Genomic DNA, 7,657 nt, shown 5'->3' on the forward strand with positions numbered 1-7,657 from the left:
CATCCTATGGAGCAGCACTAGAGACACCGTTCCACTGCATAACACGGTGCCTGACCAGTACGACGCTCTCCCTCCAAAGAGCAGAAGTAGAGCATGGGGAGTTGGCTCAGGTCTCCAACCTGACTCAAGCCAAACCCCATGTACCCCAGCATGTTTGGGGCTGCCTGGGTGCCTGCTCAGTTGCCGTGACTCGGGAGGTAGCGAAGTTCCTCCACCTGTCAGCCTGAACAGGCAGGTTCCTGTCCCCTGATAACCTCCTCCCATGTCCAATATGTCCTCCATTCTCTCTTCTCTGTCCAGGATCCCTGCTATCCTGGCCAGCTGTTGGTCCTTTGGTGTTGGGTAGTTCTGTCACGGCCGATGCTGGAAGAAGACCAAGGTGTATCAGCAGTTTTCCTTTTATTTAAAATGTAGCCAACAAAACAACAAACGAAAGAAACAACCGTAAAGCTTACAGGGCATTAGTGCCACAAACAAAGTTAACTACCCACACTGAAAGGAGGGAAAAAGGGCTACCTGTTTCCCAATCAGAGACAATGATAGACAGCTGTCCCTGATTGAGAACCATACCCGGCCAAAACATAGAAATAAAATAAACATAGAAAACAAAACATAGAATGCCCACCCCAAATCACAACCTGACCAAACCAAATAGAGACATAAAAAGGCTCTCTAAGGTCAGGGCGTGACATCTTAATCTAATCTGAGGTGAGTAATCGCAGTTCTGATGTCCAGAAGCTCTTTACAGTCATAAGAGATGGTAGCAGAAACATTATGTACAAAACAAGTTACAAACAACTCGAAAAAACTAACAAAATGTCATAGTTGGTTAAGAGCAGTAATTCTTCAGCCAAGTGTTTGTTGCCATCATAGTAACAAGCAGGAGAACGTTTTCAACCATCTTTATCCCTGCATACTACTAAACAATGCTGTTACAGTAAATGTCTAACTCTCCCTAATGAAGTTTCACCTCCAACATCGCCAAAACAACCTCTATGCAGATGTCGGCTAAAGCGGACCTGATTGAGTAGAACCCCGTGTGTTTTTTCGCACAGAAGTAGAAGCACAAATAGCTAAAATAATTTAGGCGATAACTCTGCATTAGCATAATGCGTCTTTACTGTGTGTGATGAGACCACCGTTCCGCGGCTTTTCATTCCTCTGGGAAGTCACTAATACCCTTTACACACTATTTTGCCGAACCGGACTGTGCTGACTCCTATCTAGCAGGACTGAATATCATCCTATCTAGCAACTATAGTGGATTATTTACCAGTACAGCTCAGTGGTGTGAGAAGGGTACATAAAAGGTCTCTCTGTCATGTTGTGACAAAGAGCAAATGATGGATCCACTTCAGCACTGACTTCAGAAGCACCGCACAGGGGCTTATTTCATTGAGGCAAACCTAAGGCACGATCAGCATGTGATATGTTGCCCTGGGAACTCCTCCTGTCAGAGACACAGAGAGCGGGAGGGCTACGTTATCAACCTGTCTGGTGAACAGGAAGGGAACCTGTTTAAGAGGGAGAAAGATGTGTGTCTGTGTGTATCAGGAGTGTGTGTCCGTGTATCCGGAATGTGTGTATCAGCAGTGTGTGTGTGTGTGTGTGCATGCGTGTGTGCGTGTGTGTGTGTGTGCGTGCGTGTGTTCGTGTGTGCACACATCACTGTAAGTCGGTCAGGAAAAAAGCGTCTGCTAAACTGAATATATTATTATTATTATGATGTAATTATTATATTATTGTGTCAGTGTGAGTCAGGAGTGTGTGTGACTGTGTCAGGAATGTGTGTGTGTCTATAGCTTACCGTATATAGACCGTGATGCTTCCCAGTTGAAACAGTTTTCTTTTCAGCTGTTCATGCACTTGCATTTTTTCTAAGTCAATGTTTGGTCAACAGTAGGGATTCTTCAATGAAGTGTTTGTTGTCATTCAAAGACAGAAGTATAGTTTTCATGCACATTTTTTCACTTGAGAAATACTCCACCAAACATGTTATTTAGATGTAAAATTGTACTGCAAAAACATCCAAATGAATTACAGATTTCTTTACTATTTCGCGGAAGTGTACTTTTTCTATGGCATCTCAAAAAGGGACAAACCGTAATTTTCTCGTTTTCCAAGCAAAGGTATTTTAAGTGTGTCAGGAGTGTCACAGATGCAAGGACGTGTGTAGGAGTTCTGCTAGTAGCAAACTGAATCAATTATGTGGACGCCTTTATCCCCCCCCCCCCCAAAGAAAATGCATGTTCTACCAGCACTGACTTCGCTGATACCTTATTTATTGAGGTAAAATGTACTTTGACTGTGATATGTTGTTGTCTCACCTAAATATTTGAATATGAATCCGTAAACTGTAAGTCACTCTGGATAAGAGCATCTTATCAAATGACTCAAATATAAATGTGTGTGTCAGGAGTGTCTGACTGTGTCAAGGGTGTGTGACTGTGTCAAGGGTGTGTGGGATAGTGTGTTGTGTGTGTGTGTGTGTCAGGAGTGTCTGACTGTGTCAAGGGTGTGTGGGATAGTGTGTTGTGTGTGTGTGTCAGGAGTGTCTGACTGTGTCAAGGGTGTGTGGGATAGTGTGTTGTGTGTGTCAGGAGTGTCTGACTGTGTCAAGGGTGTGTGGGATAGTGTGTTGTGTGTGTCAGGAGTGTCTGACTGTGTCAAGGGTGTGTGGGATAGTGTGTTGTGTGTGTGTGTCAGGAGTGTCTGACTGTGTCAAGGGTGTGTGGGATAGTGTGTTGTGTGTGTGTGTCAGGAGTGTCTGACTGTGTCAAGGGTGTGTGGGATAGTGTGTTGTGTGTGTGTGTCAGGAGTGTCTGACTGTGTCAAGGGTGTGTGGGATAGTGTGTTGTGTGTGTGTGTCAGGAGTGTCTGACTGTGTCAAGGGTGTGGGATAGGTGTTGTGTGTGTGTCATAGTGTGTTGTGTGTGTGTCAGGAGTGTCTGACTGTGTCAAGGGTGTGTGGGATAGTGGATAGTGTGTTGTGTGTGTTGTGTGTGTGTCAGGAGTGTCTGACTGTGTCAAGGGTCAAGTGTGTGGGATAGTGTGTTGTGTGTGTGTGTCAGGAGTGTCTGACTGTGTCAAGGGTGTGTGGGATAGTGTGTTGTGTGTGTGTGTCAGGAGTGTCTGACTGTGTCAAGGGTGTGTGGGATAGTGTGTTGTGTGTGTGTGTCAGGAGTGTCTGACTGTGTCAAGGGTGTGTGGGATAGTGTGTTGTGTGTGTGTGTCAGGAGTGTCTGACTGTGTCACGGGTGTGTGGGATAGTGTGTTGTGTGTGTGTGTCAGGAGTGTCTGACTGTGTCACGGGTGTGGGATAGGGAGTGTCTGACTGTGTCAGGATAGTGTGTTGTGTGTGTGTGTCAGGAGTGTCTGACTGTGTCACGGGTGTGTGGGATAGTGTGTTGTGTGTGTGTGTCAGGAGTGTCTGACTGTGTCACGGGTGTGTGGGATAGTGTGTTGTGTGTGTGTGTCAGGAGTGTCTGACTGTGTCAAGGGTGTGTGGGATAGTGTGTTGTGTGTGTGTGTCAGGAGTGTCTGACTGTGTCAAGGGTGTGTGGGATAGTGTGTTGTGTGTGTGTGTAAGCTAAGGGCTGAGAGATACCCTGGAGCTGAGGGATACCCTTGAAGTCACAGTCACACCCCACCAAGTAGAGAAGGCCAGTTGTATTGCGGCCAGGGACTATCTCATCCAAAATCTGCATGTTTCAGCAGTAGTGGGACACCCATCTGGTTACACATCAGTAAACAAAGAAAATAGGCAGACAGTTCACGGGTGTCCTATTCCAAAATTACAACGAGAGCTTGGATCATAGAACTGTGATGTTGCTGACAGGGCATAGCCGAATAGTAGAGCTCAGTCATGCATAGTTGTATGAAAGGAGAATAGTGAATGCATGTACAGTATAATCTTCTAGACTCTTGCCCTGGATCCACACGTTAACAACACTGTCAAATCTTAATGTGACAGGTCAAATGAGGGTTAGATGGACCTTATTTGGACAGACTTTTTAAGACATTTAAAATGACAAAGATTGATCACGGGCAGGTTTGTGTTTTAGTCTAAGTTTCTGGAAAGTTTTGACAGCAGAGCCTCACAATAATTTAAATTCACCCTCCCCCTTGCAAACTTCCAGGAAGAAAAACAACATTTGTCTTATTCCCAAGCCTCAAGCCCCTCTAGTCTCAAAGAGAGAGAGAGAGAGAGAGAGAGAGAGAGAGAGAGAGAGAGAGAGAGAAAGGTGGCGAGAGAGGGAAAGAGAGAAGGGAGAGAAAGAGAGAGAGGGAACCCCACTAGGTCATCAGGCAGATGTTCACAATTACATGGCACCTTCATGGTATCCATATCACAATGCTCAGGGGACATGGGAGGTCAAAGTTCAGCCTGCCTGCTGCCATTTATTGTACCTTTCAAGTGTAGTGTTGCTAATGCTTTGTGTGAGGCGCAACTCCCAGTCGCTGCACGATAGCCCAATGTGATTATGCAGAGTCTGGGTAGGGGAAGGTTAAATGAGCTGCTACATCGGAATATTCAAGATTTGGAAAGGAAATAGTCCTTCGGAGCCATGTGGGGGAGTTCAAAATAACTCAGGTGGGACGATGGTTTGGTTTGCCAGTGACTAACAGGAGACTATAATTCCCTTAGTGTGCAGTGAGCTAATCTGCCAACAAGCAAAGTGAATTTATGCCCATTGTAACCGCCACATGACCAAAATCAAATGGAATTTGCTCTCCTGTTATATAAAATATGCTTGTGAAAGCATTCAGATGTTGTTCATTGGAAATTCAATCCCCTTAAAAAAAACTTAACATGGAATATGCTGATCATACTGGGAAAAAAACCTTACTGTAATTCCCCTTTGTCATACCTGATATCATGTGATGCTGTCACGCCCTGACCATAGTAAACTGTTTATTCTCTGTGTTGGTTGGGGCACGATCGTGACTGGGCTGGGTCATCTAGGTGAATTGTATTTCCATGGTGGCCTGATACGGTTCCCAATCAGAGGCAGCTGTTTATCATTGTCTCTGATTGGGGATCATATTTAGGTAGCCATTTCTCCGTTGTTATTCGTGGGATCTTGTCTACCGTTCGATACTTTTGTGCGCAACAGTAGCGGCACGTTTAGTTTGTGCTTTGTTGTTTTTTTGTTTGCGTTTCGATTTATTAAAAATATGTGGAACTCTACGCAGGCTGCGCCTTGGTCTACTCGTTACGACGAGCGTGACAGATGCCTTGTTTAGCTACTGTTCAGTCAGGTTTGAAGAATGCAGGGGGTAATTCTGAGACAGACAGATTCTCCTAGCTACCCGCCCATTCACCCGTGGCAAACGCTGCTCCTCTCTGGCAGCCTCTGTATCGTTGGCCCTAGTTATGATGCCATTCTGGCTCTTCTCCCAGTGTCTGGGAGGCACAGCCCTCATAGACTCACCCTCCTCGGTGGAGTATTACGCCTGTCAATACCACTTCAATTCTTGTCAATTCAGGAAGCACACTGAAGCACACTGAAGCATACGTCCAATTCTCTTTTATGCAATTCAAAGATGAACATTTGGAATTGGAATTTTGGTTTACTTTCTGAATTGACTGGAACTGAAATGGAATTGACCCCCAACCTTGACTTATCTGCCCCAACCCCGTAGAAACATAGTATTGTTATGGAAGTTGTTTAGGGCATAGGTAGACGTCCACTCTACACTTCCACTACACGCATCCCAACCCTAGAAGGTGGCAGCAACTGGGCCAGGTACTGAGAGTGATAAGCAAGTGATTGCTCACAGCTCACAGCTAATCATAGAGAAGTGGATTAAGTAGCCTTCCCGAGGTTGTTTGACATGCATTTTTCATGTCTTTCCATTGTTAGTTTGTGTCATTAGCCTCAACATTAATGATCTGCTTGGGTTGGCTGACGACCGAGTCAAGAGAGAGCTCGCCCTGGATCCTGGTATGAATGCTGTCACCTCGGCACGCGTATCTAACAGAATGAGTTACAGTGAGATGGATCCTGGTAAGAAAGCTGTCACATCGGCACGTGTATCTAACAGAATGTGTGACAGTGAGAGAGGAACACTGTGTGCTAATGTGTGTATTAATATACAAACCAATAGATTTTTGTTTAGTTTAGTTCATTAGGTCCATTAGTCCATTAGCTATTTCACATGCAGCAGCTACTCTTCCTGAGGTCCTCCTAAAACGTACAAATACATGATAATGTACAGAACAATAATAGACTAGAACAACATAAGATATTACATTCAATTCCAAATAAACACATTTTTACTCCAAGAGACAACAAAAATACTATTTATACACTATTCATATATACATATTCCTATTCCTATATAAAACACAGTAAAATTAGATATTTGGAAAGAGGAGAGGCGCAGTGATACGAGATGTTTTTTATCCCAAAAATGTTTTACTTGCTTTTTGTCTGAGTAACCTCTGGTGGCAGAGCATTCCACAATGACATGGCTGTATACATAACTTAGCAACGCATTGTCATTTGGGTAACGTGAAGAAACCCATGGTGGCGTATGTATGTCTGTTTGATGTGTATGCAAAATGATTATACAAGTGGTTAGGCATTTTCAACACAGAACCAATTGTGCACCACTCTATGGGACTCCCAATCATGGCCAGATGTGATGCAGTCTGGATTTGAACCGGGGACTGCAGTGATCCCCTCTTGCACTGAGATCCAGTGCCTCAGACCGCTGCGCCACTCTGGAGCCCAGATATCACAGACTATCATGTTGTTGTTAGGTCTGTGTGTGTTAGTCATAATGCTCCATTGTTCTTGTCCTGATCCAATGCCACCCAGAGACCAGGGTGGCACAGTTGGCATTCCAAGCACAAAGCCAAGACATATTTTGTCAATGGTTGGCAGTGACCAGTACCTCCAGAATGCTACAGCATTGTATGATCCGATCCCCAAAGTGCAAACACAAAGAATAACCCTGGTGATAAAATGTGTAATTCCAAATAGGCTGTGAGGCCCATGCTATTGTACCTACTGTAAATCCCCTAGCATTGAAGTAAGAACTGCTGGAAAACAAAGCCACGGGAGCTGTTGCTGTTGTTTTGCTATTACCACCAGTCCCTGTGCATTCTCCTGAAAATAACCCCAATGTCACTCATTGTGTCATTGTGTCATGTGTGACTCTTCGTTGGATGACGTCATTCCAGAGTCATTTCTAGAATTCATCTATTTTTTTCACTTTTTCCGGTATTTCCTCATTCCGTCTTCCCTGTCGCCAAAATGTAGCCCGTAGGTCTATTCCGTGGACTGAATGGAGGCATAGGTTGACCACAGGAGATTGGTGGCTCCTTAACTGGGGAGGACGTGCTCGTGGTTAATGGCTGATGCAGAATGGGTGGAACGGTAGCAAATACATCAAACACATGGTTTCCATGAGTTTGAACGCCGTTCCATTTCCTCTGTTCCACCCATTGTTATGAGCCGTCCTCCCCTCAGCAGCCTCCACTGACATAGATCTAAATGTTTGTGGACATCAAAGCACTTAGAGTAGGAATAACAGAGTAAAACCATGTGTTACATGGCATTTAGAATTTGTTTTCTGCATTCCTTGCGTAGCAACACGTCATACTGCATCACACGTTCATATTAAAGCCATACATGTAGGCCTATCC

This window comes from Oncorhynchus gorbuscha, unplaced genomic scaffold (genome assembly GCF_021184085.1).
Source record: "Oncorhynchus gorbuscha isolate QuinsamMale2020 ecotype Even-year unplaced genomic scaffold, OgorEven_v1.0 Un_scaffold_167:::fragment_2:::debris, whole genome shotgun sequence".
Lineage (NCBI taxonomy): Eukaryota > Metazoa > Chordata > Actinopteri > Salmoniformes > Salmonidae > Oncorhynchus > Oncorhynchus gorbuscha.